This window comes from Furipterus horrens, unplaced genomic scaffold, assembly GCF_987537825.1.
Source record: "Furipterus horrens unplaced genomic scaffold, mFurHor1.1.pri manual_scaffold_9, whole genome shotgun sequence".
Taxonomy (NCBI): domain Eukaryota; kingdom Metazoa; phylum Chordata; class Mammalia; order Chiroptera; family Furipteridae; genus Furipterus; species Furipterus horrens.
In genome coordinates this window covers 20,392,282-20,407,135 of record NW_028327179.1, presented here as the reverse complement: position 1 = coordinate 20,407,135, position 14,854 = coordinate 20,392,282, and the positions used below count along the sequence as shown (strand labels likewise).

The 14,854-nt window shown below is 38.7% G+C and overlaps 1 pseudogene; it reads left to right on the top strand.

Moving 5' to 3' along the window:
* The first annotated feature begins 2,074 nt into the window (after positions 1 to 2,074).
* Positions 2,075 to 3,359, top strand: LOC150001390 (keratin, type I cytoskeletal 18 pseudogene; annotated as a pseudogene).
* Positions 3,360 to 14,854: the final 11,495 nt, after the last annotated feature.

Genomic DNA, 14,854 nt, shown 5'->3' with positions numbered 1-14,854 from the left:
AAATAAAGTACAGAGAAAGAAATAAAATTTTTACTCTTCATAATCAGATAATCCAAAATAATATACATATAAATTATTAGAAAAAGTGAGTACATCAGGGTTGCAGACTACAAGATTGCATTAGGATTCTCCAGAGAAATAGAATTAATAAGATCGATACGTAGTTAGGTAGGTAGGTAGGTAGGTAGAGATTTATTTTAAGAAAGTGGCTTATGAAGTTGTGGGGGCTGACAAGTCTGAAATCTGTAGGGTAGGTCAGCAGACTGGAATTTCAGGTTAGAATTGATGTGGTATTCTTGAGTCTGAAATCTTCAGGCAGGGTTTCTATCCTGCAATCTTGAAACAGAGTAGTTTTGGGGGGGAGAAAACTTCAGTCTTTACTCTTAAGTCTTGCAAATGATTGGAAATGGCCCTCCTATGTTACGAAGATAATCAGCTTTATTCAAAGTGTAATGTTTTAAAAGTTAATTGCATTTTTAAAATAGCTCCACCACATCTTGACCAATGTTGAATAAAGAACTGGACATCAAATCTTAGCCAAGATGACACATTAACTTAACTATCACAGTCCACCATTTATCAATTCAGCACCCATACACATCTCCTTAAACCATATTTAATCTCTAAAGATGTTAACAAAGTCATACTTCTGCTTAATATGATACAACCATCTTGTGTGCAACCCCAAATCCATTTAACCATTTTACCAGAAGATGATGCAAAGTCCTTTGGTGATAATCAGTCTTCCCTTCATATTCTGTAACTTCAATACTATGAGGCAAAATCAATACATCTTGTGTTATATGATAAGAGAAAAAAGAAAAACATGTATACACACAAACATACACACAAATGTAAATTCATAATAAGGAAGAAACATAACAATTACAGTTTTAGTTTCTGCAACAGGTCACCTGTCTATAGCTGTTATCTATAACTACCTGTTTCCCCTATACATTCCCAATTCTCTTAGCCCTCGGGAAGCACTTGTTTGTCATGATGCTTTACCTGGTGGGATGACCCAAACCTCCATTCCTGAAGGTTTCAGATCATTAGTAGTCTTGCCTGAATTGAGTTGTTGTACTTTTCCATTGACTTGAATCACAGGGCATGGTAGTACTAAGAGATGCCCTAACAGAGATTTTGTATTCCAGACATACTCTCCCTACATTTTATAGCAGCAGTACAATTTCTCCTTGGTAATCAGAATCAATTGCCCCAGCCAATATAGTAACTCTCTTCTTTGCCTGTTGATTCAGAGGCCTAAGGAGACCAAATGGCCAGATGATAGTCTTCATGTTTAATTAAATCATACTGTGTCTCCTCCCCTTGAAATTAAGACCTCCAGACCAACAAACATAAGATGGTAATGACAGGAAAGGAAAATTTTGCTAGTGAATCAGTAGTGGTAATAGAAAGCAGTGTTACTTCATTTTCTACCCCTAGATTCCTGGATCCCTAGAATCCTGGATATAGGAGAAATAGCACCGTATGTTGGCACTGATATTCAAGATTCTGTATTCTATTATATATATATACTTATAAATACACATACATATTGATCAGGAAATCCTCAAAATATTAAGTTAAAATAAATTTTAAAATGAGTTATTAACTTATGATGGCATTTTACCAAACGTTAAAGCACACATAACAATGGTAAATATTATTTACAGATATAAATAAATAGTAAAGAATTAAAATCTGGACAAAAAGGATAAACAATGCAAGGATAGAATTATTTTTGTATAGACAAAGTAGTATGATTGGAGAGAGCTTTAAAGGGACCTTCAGTTATAAACTAATTTTTTAAAAATTCTGAAACAAATATGGCAAACACTACATTTTTCAAACGCAGCATGCGAATCACTGGTATGGACTATCTTGTGTCCTCCCAAAATAATATATTGAAGCCCTAAAATTAATTAGGTTTAGAGGAAGTCATGAGGCTGGGGCCCCATGATGGGATTGGTGCCCTAATAAGAAGAGACATCAGATAAAACTTGAGTCGCGGACCTGGCACTCATGCAGCTTCAACCTGAGTCTCGACTTCTCGCCTTTCTGCCTGAGCAACATGAGCTTCAGCACACGCTCCAGCTTCTCCACAAACTACCGGAGCCTGGGCTCCGTGCAGTCTCCCAGCCACCGGGCCCGGCCGGCCAGCGTCTCTGCAGGCACCGGGGGCTCGGACTCCCGGATCTCGGTGTCCCACTCCACCAGCGTGCGGGGCAACTGGGGACCCGGAGGCCTGGCTGCAGGGATTGCAGGGGGTCTGGCAGGCATAGGGGGCATCCAGAGCGAGAAGGAGACTATGCAATGCCTGAATGACTGCCTGGCCTCCTACCTGGAGAGGGTGAGAAGTCTGAAGGCTGAGAATCGGAGACTGGAGAGCAAAATCCGGGAACACCTAGAGAGGAAGGGACCCCAGGTCAGAGACTGTGCACGTTATTTCAAGATCATCGAGGACCTGAGGGCTCAGATCTTTGCAAATTCTGTGGACAATGCCCGCATCGTTCTGCAGATTGACAGTGCCCGTCTTGCTGCTGATGACTTCAGAGTCAAGTATGAGAAGGAGCTGGCCATGCACCAGTCTGTGGAGAATGACATCAATGGGCTCCGAAAGGTCGTTGATGACACCAACATCACTCGGCTGCAGCTGGAGACTGAGATCGAGACTCTCGAGGAGGAGCTGCTCTTCATGAAGAAGAACCACGAGGAAGAAATAAATGATCTATAAAACCAGATTGCCAGCCCCGGGCTGACTGTGGAGTTGGATGCCCCCAAATCTCAGGACCTCAGCAAAATCATGGCAGACATCTGGGCCCAGTATGACGAGATGGCTCGGAAGAACCAAGAGAAGCTAGACAAGTAGTGCTCCCATCAGATTAAGGAGAGCTCCCCAGTGGTCACCTCGCAGACCGCTGGGATAGGAGCTGCTGAGATGACACTCAGGGAGCTGAGACGTACAGTCAGTCCAGTCCTTGGAGACTGACCTGGACTCAATGAGAAATCTGAAGGCCAGTTTGGAGCACAGCCTGAGGGAGGTGGAGACGCGCTATGTCATGCAGATGGAGCAGCTCAATGGGATCCTGCTGCACCTGGAGTCAGAGCTGGCCCAGACCCGGGCAGAGGGGCAGCGCCTGGCTCAGGAGTATGAGGCCCTGCTGAACATCAAGGTCAAGCTGGAGGCTGAGATTGCCACCTACCGCCGACTACTGGAAGAAGGGGAGGACTTCAATCTTGTTGACGTCCGGGACAACAGCCACTCCTTACAAACCATCCAAAAGACCACCACCCGCAGAATTGTGGACGGCGAAGTGGTGTCTGAGGTCAACGACACCAAAGTTTTGAGGCGTTAAAGGCAGCAGAAGTGGGGAATCTTTTTGCGGGGCAGGAAGCCAATAAAAAGTTCAGAGTTCATTGGAAAAAAAAGAAGAGACATCAGAGACCTTGCTCTTTCTCTCCACCGTGTGAGGACACAGCTGAAGGTGGGCATCTGCAGGATGGGTGGAGAATTCTCACCAGAACCTCACCTGCTGGCACCCTCATCTCAGACTTCAAGCCTCCAGTATGATGAGAAAGAAACTTCTGCTGTGTAACCTACCCAGTTTATGGTACAGTATTTTGATATGGGCAACCCACGCTAAGATAGCCATCATTATATTATTTGTAGTATAATTCCTAATATGTAAAACAATCCCCTCCTTTTTTAAAAAATTGCCATGATCACCAAGATCATTTTACCGAAAGAACATAGAAGAACAGAATTGTATACCAATGAAGAGTAAGTGAAGACATTCTTCATATTTAAACCAGCTATTGTAAAATCTTTGAAGGCTGCAGTTGCTTGGGTATCCACAGTGCCTAATGTAGTACCTGTCATATAGCAATGCTTAATATCTGTTATATATGATGCACCCATAAGTCAAACGGAAATTGTAAAGCTACCTGGAGAATAAACGCCACAAATTTCTGAAATCTCATAGTAGAGAGATAAGACTACAGCAACAACAACAACAAAAAATACTACATTCCTTTTTAGGGGCTTGCAATCACATAACAAGTTTTCAAATTTTAATGTTACTGTAAGCATTATGTAACTCTTGGTCTGATAAAAGCAGTTTCCTAATATCCTCTTTACACAGATTACTAACTGTGACTTCTATAGCTACTATCCAGTCCCTTCCTTTCCTCTCTTGCAATCTCCCTTCCCTGATCTTCCATTCCTAGTTCACATCCTGGATCCTTTCTTACTAACTTGGGACATGTGATAGCTCACTTTTTTGCCTTCTTTTGAGCTACCAGTCCAAAGAGGGAATCGCTCCTAGCTTGTATCAGTTCTAGGAGGTCTATTTCATCTTCTCCAGGAAAGGTGATCATATTTTGCTTATTAACCTGCAACACATAAATCTCAAAAGATTTTGATTGATGCATCAATAAACTGCCATTGTAGAGAATCAAACCCAGATTATGGGCCTGGATAGACTTTTGAGAAATTGAATTATTAGGAAAAAATATACAAAGAAAACTGTGGCTTTAAGTAAGAATTATGTATGGTTCTCTCTCCCTTTTTTGTAACATCATATGTGTTTATACTTCCACTAGCTTTCCAAACGTGTTAATTCAAATTGGTCTCCTAAGCATTCCCTCCTGTTCATAGTATTTGGCTGTATTGTAAAATGAGCAGCTGCCACAGAACATTTGCTAATGCTCCCTTTCTCAAGGGGAGATTAGTAGAAATTTAACTTTGTGTTCATTCCCATCTGAGGTGTGACAGCCTCTGTTGTATTTTAGTGAGTTCAGATAATCGCCACAAAAATAGTTTGCTCTTATTTGCATCATGCAGGACTACAGCAGTGATATGCGCACTGTGTTATTAACCTGTTTTGCAGTAAATGGTATTTACTTATGGCCTTGTGCATGTGGTATCTATTAAATAACATCCCCAAGAATAGGAGCTTAGCTTACTTACTTGTTAAATGGAAACCAAAATGTCAGAAATAATTTGGGGAAAGTTAAAAGTAAACAGCAAATGTTGACAGTCATGAGGCTTACTAAAGTTATCAAAAATGTAGATTACTTAGACATTAATAAAAAATAATAATAGTTTTTCAGGCTTGACTGGGACTCTTTATGGCAAGACTTCAACATTGCTTCACACTACCTGACACATTCACATTTTCTCATTGAAGTTAAGATTTTAATTATGAGGCAATTACATTTTACTAGTCATGTAGTAATACTGTAAAATAATTGAAAGAGGCACTGAGTGATATACAAAACAAAGACATTGATTCGTGAGGTCTTCCTAATTTATTATTTTATTATTATTATTATTGTTTAAGCTGTTACAGTTGTTTCCACTTTCCTGTTCTTCCCCTCCCTCATCCAGCCCCACCCTCTCCCCACCCCTGGCAATCCCAATATTGTTGCCCATGGGATGTGTGTAAATGGTCTTTGATTAATCCATTCACCATCTTTTGTCCAATTCTCACTCCACCCAACTCCTTTCCAGCAGCTGTTAGTCTGTTCTATGTATCTAAGCTAAATTTAAGAAGAAAAAAATTAATAAAATATTTTTATATAAGGAAAAATAATCTTACATTGCTTTGCTACTATTATTGAATTTATAGCTTCTATTTCAGCTGGCTTTGAAAACAATTTGAGACAGCCTAGCATAAACTAATGCAACATATCTTCAGTCAAAATGTGTTTAAATGTAAATGACCATGATTCATCTGGGACAGCAGAATCTCAAGTACTTGGGCCTAAGGATGCTATTTCACCAAGTGTTTTCTGCTCAGAAAGAGAACTGTTGTTGCTGGCATCCCATGTGACTTCAGATCCAGTACCAGATATATTCCGCTATTCTTCTCCAAAATACGCTACTCAGAACTTGCACCAGAATTTCTAATTGGAAATCATTTTGCATAACTCAACTACATCATTTATAGCATGACAGGATGATAGGAATTGACACATCAAAAAATGTCAGCCCTGGCTGCTGTGTCTCGGTGGATTGAATGTCAGCCTGCAAACCAAGTGCCGCTGGTTCGATTCCTAGTCAGGACACATGACTAGGTTGCATGTCAGGTCCCCAGTTGGGGGTACATGAAAGGCAACCCCACAGTGATGTTTCTCTTCCTCTCTCCTTTCCCTGCTCTCTAAAAACAGATAACTAAAATAAAATTAAATTAAATTAAGCAAACTTGTTAAAAAATAAATTAATTAATATTAAAAAAATTTTTTTAATGTCAGTACCACTGATAAGTACATGCTGTGGAGCTATGCTACCACTCAGTCCTAATGTAGCAGAGTATTGTAGAGGAATTTCAAGACTGAAAGAAATTTGGGGAAGTGGAGAAATTTGGTAGAAGAAGAAAGAACTGAAAGAGAAATAAAAAAACCCTACATCTTCAGATATTTAATTCTCCAACTTACCCATTTTCAATGATAAATTACAAAAAAATTATAATACAGCAAATCTTGCATTTCCATTTTTTATTTAATTAAACTAATTTCAAAATTGATTTTCCCTTCTGCAAGGCAAGGTGGAAGATTCAATCCCAGCTTTTTAGGACTCCCTCTCCACAAAATAGTACAAAGGAAAGGATCCAGTGTTGATAAATGGGAAATCTCTCTGGTTACATGACAGTTGACACTGGCTGCTGCTGGGAGACCCGATGTCTTGTGGCTCTCAGGAGCCCTGATGCTCCCTCTTAGGCATCTTTGAAAAAGCTGAGATTCTGAGAGCCTACTTCTCAACAAAGTTCCAGAAGCTGTGTGATTTACTGATCTCTGTCTCTCTTGTGCCATGTTTTTTCTGTTTCTCAGAGGCACACTTCTCTCCCTGGTCCCACAGAGCCACAGCTCTGTTCCTTCACTGATGTTTGGAGAGACTACATCATCCGAATTATATTTTCTGCCCTGTAAAAAACCTCCAAGGAAATGAATAACAAAGATCAGCTACATGCCTGGAATGAAGAAACAGGGAATTTTATAAGAAGAAAAAATATTCTTTAATATAGAAACAAAACACTACCACAAAAATAGGGAGAAAATGATGAAAAGTTTGATAGACAAACTTTAATTTTAATACCAACTGAAGCAAATATGTGCAAAATATTTTGTCTTGTCCCTTTGATGCAACCCATTATAGGAAGTCGTAAAGCACATGATGTTTTTTCCAGCACTTCAGTTTTATTTCCTTTGAACTCAAACTAAAATTGACTTTGTCATTCATTAGATTCTCCTATTCAACCTCCCTCCAACCCAGGTATTTCTCCTCTCTAATGTTGTCTGCACCGGCAGTTGCACTGGCAATGTAAGTCCTGAGAAGTGGTGTCTCTTGTATTTATTGTCTCTCAATGTTTCTGAAACAGCTGTGGGTGTAAGCTACATCCTGTCACTGGCATGTTCCTTCACCAGCCAACTGGGGATGGTTTGCTCCCTACAGACTCAGTTACTGAGTCTGGCTGATTATACTCCTGACCACTAATTTCTTTCTGTTGGCATCTCTGCTGCTCTGGTCACCTCACAACACTTCACCCAGAGCTTTCTCTTGAGGAATCGCCTGCCTGAATGCAGATTTCCCTTCATTTCATCCTGATGTGGCCCTGCCCAATGGTATCCCCTCTTTTCCTGTTATCAATAGGATTAATCACATTATTCACTGTGGCATTTCCAATCTATAAACTATAGACTCAACTTGCTTTTGCTCACCTTATTGTACTTACGTCTCTTAAAAAAAAGAAAAAATATTCACCCCTTATGGTACCCTCTATGCACCATACAGATCCCCATCTCTTTGTTTTTACGGCAGGTGCTTTTCTAGGATATAGTATTGCCCGCCTCCTGCATCTGGGGAATCCCTCAATATTCTCTGAGCCCAGGTCAAGGCCTGTCTTCTCTCAGTGAAAGTGTTCCTCAACCTCTTGTAGTCATGGTGGTTTTCCTTGTGTGAAAACTCCCAGATTTGCTTTCCTGTAACCATTCATTATTTCCTGAGTATGTACTTATTTTAGGCTTTTTGTGTTGCTCTTCTTGCATTTTTAAATCATCCTTGTTGCTAATGATGTTTTACCTGTGTGTTTGTAGACCGTGAGCTTTGAGTGGAGGCTGCAGTTCTTCTCCACAGGCTCACACAGAGATCCACACAGCCTATGAAACTGGTTGCTCCTGACAGCGAGGGGTCTGAAATACAATAACAGACATGACTCAGCCCAGTGACTATGGTGGAGTTTAGAGAAGAAAACATTTCCACTGTGAATTAACATAGAATAAATTGGGTAAGTGTCTCAATTATAGTCATTTGATTCCTTTATAATCTTCATATTTTACATTAATATTTATAAAGGTGCTCCACATATATACACACACATATGTATATATGCCCATATAAATGTGTACGCATGTTTACATATATGACACTTCTGTTAGAAATAAAATAGCTAAGTACGCCATCTGATTTTTGATGGCATTAGAGAAAAAGATCCCACTTTCCTCTGGAACAGCGAAAAAGGAAATTTAACTAGTATAAAGGATGGCTTTCCTCCAAGGGAAAGGAAAAAACTTCCTCCAGCAACCAAAATCCAGTCTAATCTAAAAAAGTATTCTCTATGCATGTAAAAATGGATAATATTTGAATTATTCATTTACCAAAGCATTAAAACTCAAAAACGTATTTCTGCTCTCCAGAATGGCGCCATTGCACATTTCTGCTCCAGAATAATTCGTGTGGATGTATCTGGCAGCCAAACATGAAAGTGTGGGTGCTGAGCGGCTGGCAGCTGGCCCAGTATTTAACCCTGCTGTTTTAGAATGCCATAAAATAAGCACAATTTAATCTTTCCAAATCATTTGGTCAGTGACTGTGATTTCCGCAGAAAATAACTTCAAAGAAGACAGGCACCTTTGTTGACGCTTGTTGAAGCAGCCTTGAGCGCCAGTGTATTTAAGAATAGAAAGCAAAAGCCTCAAAGCCTGGAATACATTCCTGGGAATATATACCAAGGGGGATGTGCAGACTGGCCTGTTAAGTTTCCCTAGTGGTAAGGATGTGCTCAGGCTGATACAATTAAGACATAATGTCATCAGATAAAAACTCCTCACAGTTGGATAGATAGTGCTTGTTAAAATCTGTCAAAGCGGACTTTGCCATAGATGCAGAGAACAGGTTGGTTATTGCCAGAGGTGGGAGTAGGGGTTGGCAAAATAAGTGAAGTGGGTCAAAAGCTACAGATAAGTCATGGGATGTAATGTAAAGCATGGCAACTATAGTTAACGGTGTTTATTGCATCTTTGAAAGTTGCAAGAGTAAGTCTTGAAAATTCGCATCACAAGAAAAAAGTCTTTATGTATAGTGACGGATGTTAACTAGACTTATTGTAATCATTTCATGCTGATTCAATACATACAAATACGGAATAATTATGTCGTATGTATCCCTGAACCTAATATAATGCTGTATGTCAATTACAGTAGTCCCTCTCTATATTGTGGTTCACTTATTGCGGCCTCACTGTATCGCGGGATTTTTAAAAATATTATATTTAATTATTTATCGCGGATTTTTCGCTATATCGCAGGATTTTGTGGTACTGTATATGTATGTTGTTAAAATTACATAGGTTCAAGAGTGTAGAATATGTTTAAGAACATAAGTAGTGTTTATAAAAGTGTGGAAAAGGTTAATAAGGGACTGGGAACGGTTTATAAGTGTGTGGGAAGGGTTTATAAAGCCTTAAATATATATATATATGCTAAAATAAATGTAAGATTCCTACTTCACGGGTTTTCACCTATCACGGGGTGGGGGGTGGTCTGGGCAGGGCTAGAACATAATATCCGCGATAACTGAGGGAATACTGTATACCTGAATTAAAAAAAAAAAAAAAGCGGAGACTTTGCTAGGAGGAACACAAATCAGTGTATAAAATTGTGATATTTACTTGTAACCTGGGGGAAAAAAAAACACTTCTTTAGGATACTCTCCACGATAACCTCATTTATTTTATGACGTGGATCTGAAATAAAGATTGCATCATTTTATCTCATGGTTACTTAGAAACCTGTGACAAACAACTCTGTGTTTTTAGCTGTCATTTGGAGAATATTATGTGATATATTTCAATAATTATATCCATCACACGTGAAGACAAACACTATGGAAAGAAACCGATCTCCCTTAAAAAGAAAAAATTTGTACCTCTTCCTTTAGTGTTTTTTTTTTCAAATATGTTCCACTGTTGTATCAGCAATACCAGTTACTCTGTCATTGAAGGAAGTCATGGATATTTTTATAGTTATTTTTTATTTTTTAATTATTTTATTGTAGTTTTTCATTACAATTTAGGCCCCTGGTAACCCCATCTTCCCCTACAAGCACCACACTTGCCCATGTCCGTGGGTCCTTTTTCCTTTTTGCTCAATCCCTGAGCCCCTTACCCTCACCCCTTACCTGTCAGCCTGCTCTCTATGAATCTGTCTCTACGTATTTAGCTTGTTAGTTCAGTTTGTTCATTGGATTCCACATATGAGTGAGATCATATGGTATTTGTCTTTCTCTGACTGGGTTATTTCACCTAGCATCATGTTCTCCAGGTCCATCCTTGCTGTTGCATATACTTATTATACCTATCTTGAACTATTGTTTCTATACATTATTTTTAATATTGTGAGTTATTAGGCCTCCCTGCCAGCTCTTGATTTTAATTATTTTATTAAAAGTGCATATATTACTACATCACAAATACATGCACATTTTTTTACTTATTTGATATATTATTGAAATATAATTAATTTCCTTTACACTTCTGTGTACTTTGTTAGGTATTTACACATATGTTTTCTGAGAAGGAATCCATAGCTTCTACAGAATGCCACACAGGTCTAGTTAACGGAATAAAAGTGTTTGGAGTGCCTGCCCAGTCCATGCTCCTGTCTCATGCCCACTCCCTGACAGGGTTCCGTCTTCAGCTTAAATGCCAGCCCCTCAGAGGCCTTCCTGACCACCCACCCTAAAGCAGCATCCTGGGCACTTTTTAGCACAATATCCTGTTTTCCTTTCATAGCATTTACAAATGCCCTCTAGCTTCTTGTTCACAGCCTGTTAGTTGGCTGGCTCAGTCCATCATACTTGATCTGGTTGACATTGTCTTCCTAGATGCCCCATTCTAATAATTCAGGCTTCTCACTCTGGATATCCTTTAACAAATACGTTTCCTTTAAATAAGTTTTCTTAGTTTTTGTCCACTAACTCTTCTTACTTCTATAATTCATTTTCTACCCGGACAAGTTCACCCACTCCCACTAGTCCAAACATTATCGAACATGTATTAGTCCTACCCAAGAGAGTATTCAGGTCCACAACCACTTATCTGTCATCCTGAAATCCATAAAGTTCTTTTTATTTTCTGTAAAACTCGTGGGCAGCAAAACATCACCTAAAGTTGTTTTTGAACAAAATGCCCTTTATTTACTCATGTTTTGTAAATATTTATAGATTTCACCAATATATATACAGGGCTGCCCAGGAAACTGCAAAGGACACTGCCTTTTATAAAATGAGCAATATATTAATTTTTTAGGTCTGAAAACCTGAAATTGGAAAGTAAGAAATCAAGAGATCATATGCCTGTTTTCTGGCCCAGATCTATGCGTCTTCTGATGCCTGTTTTCTGGCCCAGATCTATGCGTCTTCTGAGCACCCCACAACTCCACATGATCACCTTGCTCTTCCACTTACTAGCCACGCCACCACTCAGTTTCCTAAGGACACGCAGTGCTTTGGTCACATCAGGCTAGGTCCTTGCATGCACCTCACTGCCATGCACCAAGGCCACTGGGGAATACATTCTCCTGTGCAGTTCCTGTGATGCCTAGCTGTCTCTGAGAATTCTTCCCCAGCCTAACAAAGCAGAGGTCATAAATGTCATTTGGGGACACTTTTGATTGAATAATTATTGTTACAAACCCTTACCACACTGAATTACAAAAATGCTTCCAATGTTTCTCTTGCTCCTTTGTAAGGAGCTACATGAGTGGAGCCATGTCACATGCACACGACCCAACATGATGTGTGGCTCTACTCACACAAAAAAATGTATTAAATACATTCACCTTCTTTTCCAAGACTGTTCCCCATGTCTGCACCCCCCTTTTCTGCTGATTGCACTAACAGGTATCTAGTCACTCAAACAGAATTTCTTTGTTTTCTCTACCATTTCTCTTTAATAGTCACATTAATCACTCACTCAACATGTGTGATAGAGCCCACCTCCTACATACCTCTGAATCCATTTGATCTCTATCCCTCTACTGTGGCTACATGCCCTCATTATCTCTCACCCAGTGTTTTGACACAGCACTGTCCTAATTTTCTACATGCAAACTCATTTTTCTATGCCATCCTTTGTTAATCTAAATGATTTGCTAGACAATAGTTGAAAAAGTTTTAAATGACATTACATTGCCTTATCACTGGCATGGCATAAATGTCCTTCATAATATGCCCCAATTTAATATGCAAGCATCACATTATATTGTCCAAGCACCCAATTTTTTTTATTCCTCAACAGTACCTCTGTGACTTCTGCAATGTAAGCTTCCATATGGGTTCCATGTAAAGTTCCTACTCATGTTAAATATTCAACCTAAATTTTCACTTTTAAAAATAATTCTCCAAGCAGAGGTAATATCTCCTAAATTTTTTCAATACTCTATACCATTGATTTTCGACTTATGTCCCATATGGTGTGCTGCAAGAATTTTTGAAACGTGTAATACCTGACTATTTAGTCGGGGGCACTGACCTCTTTTCTCTTAGATTCTCAAATAAAAAGTAACAACAGCTAACAAAATGATAGCTATCTGGTGTGAGTGAATCAAAATTAAACCTATTTTGGGGGGTCAGATCAGCAAAATATATATATTTTTGGTGTGCCACAGAATTTTAGTAATTAGCTTGTGTGTGTCACTATTATAGTTTTTGGATAGCATTTGATAGCATCAATAAATTGAATAATGATGATGTATTTCACAGAACTAGAAAAAGCATTTCAAAAATTTATATGGAACCACAAAAGGCCCTGAACAGCAACAGTGATCCTGAGAAAAAAAGAACAAATTCGGAGGAATCATGCTACATAATATCAAACTATACTAAAAGGCCACAGTAATAAAAACAGTGTGGTACTGGCATAAAAACAGATGCATAGGTCAATGGAACAGAATACAGAGCCCAGAAATAAACCCACACTTTTATAGTTAATTAATATTTGACATAATTAATATTATGCCCTGGCTGGTTTGGCTCAGTGGATTGAGCGTCGGCCTGCGAGCTAAGTGTCGCTGGTTCGATCTTCCAGTCAGGGCACATCAGAGAAGGAAAACTCTGACTCCAAAAAACCTCCGCTGCCTTGCGGCATACCTCTTCAGGGGAAAGGCTAAGGGAGTAAACCCCGACAGAAAATCCGGAGCCGGAGTCCCTAAGGCGGTTTGACGTTGTAGTCAACACCGGCAACTCCTGCGGCGCACCTGAAGCCAAGCTGTATTGACTCCGTCTTTCCCTTGGATCCTTCAGCTGCGAAGAGAGGGGGGGTCTGCTGCATGGGCAACAGCAGACCCTCCATATCACCCTGCCCAGGCTCTGTAGCTTCAGCTTCACTGGAGAGGACACTCCAGCGTCATCGCAAGATGTCGATTCAACACGGGAGGAGACAGATACCGTGTCACTCCCGAGTCGGACTGCACAGCCATTCTCGGCGGTGCAGATAGACTCTTAAGAAGCTACACCATCGTCTCTCGAGACAGACGGCTGCCGATTATATGTAAATATATATAATTATTGTTATGTTTGAAATTAAGGGGATCCTCTAAGTTTCTGCTTGAATATTGATAAATGCTTTCAAATGATAATTTATTATTCTTAAAATCAGAAAAATAAGATTGTTTTTATTAATTAAAAACTATTGAAGTTTTTTAGATGTCCACATAAACTTTAGTATGAAGCATAATTTGGTAAAATTAAAGATGTCTCTTTGCAAAAGAGCAAATGAAAGTTAATATAATGTATATAAGTACCTATTAACCTGATGCCACTATTGTTAAAATATAAATATCCAAGAGCTCAAATATTGCTTATTGGTATATGGGTAGGAACACCTCCAAATTACTTTCACAGAAAATAGTTTATCTCTCTGTAGACTTATGCACTATAAACACTTTTATAAACACCCATATCTATAACTAGTATTGTTTATTATTTCAATAGCATAACAATAATTCTCAATGACTAGGTTTTTTTATTCTTACTTCTGTGGGTTTTAGCTGAAATTTTTCCTTTTGGCAGAACTTTGAATGCAGAAATTGATGACCCAATCCATCTTCCAACTTATGCATTATCTACACACTCTTAAATACTGAGAGTTTATATTCTCTTACAACAGACTTTGTTCCCATAAGATATTATGACATTGAAACAAATTCAGAAAGATATTTTTAAAAAAGAATTAATTATGTGTCAGGATATTTTATCTCATTTCAGAATTTGGTGATAATTAAAATCACTAGTAACTTTTAATTTGTGAGTTCAGGAAAATAATAAACATGAATATTCTTAGTTTGCTAAGGTACATTTTAAATATAAGAAATAAAAATAATTTATGAATTAAATCTAATGTATTTGAAGTTAGGGAATACATTTAAATCTCTAATTTAGATTGAATTAAAAAGGGGCAATAAAAGCATGGTTAAGTGATCTTTTTAGGTATATGTTGAGTAAAAGACTTCCTTAATGATAATATTTATTTTTTATGGTTTAATTTGAAGTTAACTCTGGAGATCTTAGTTTCCT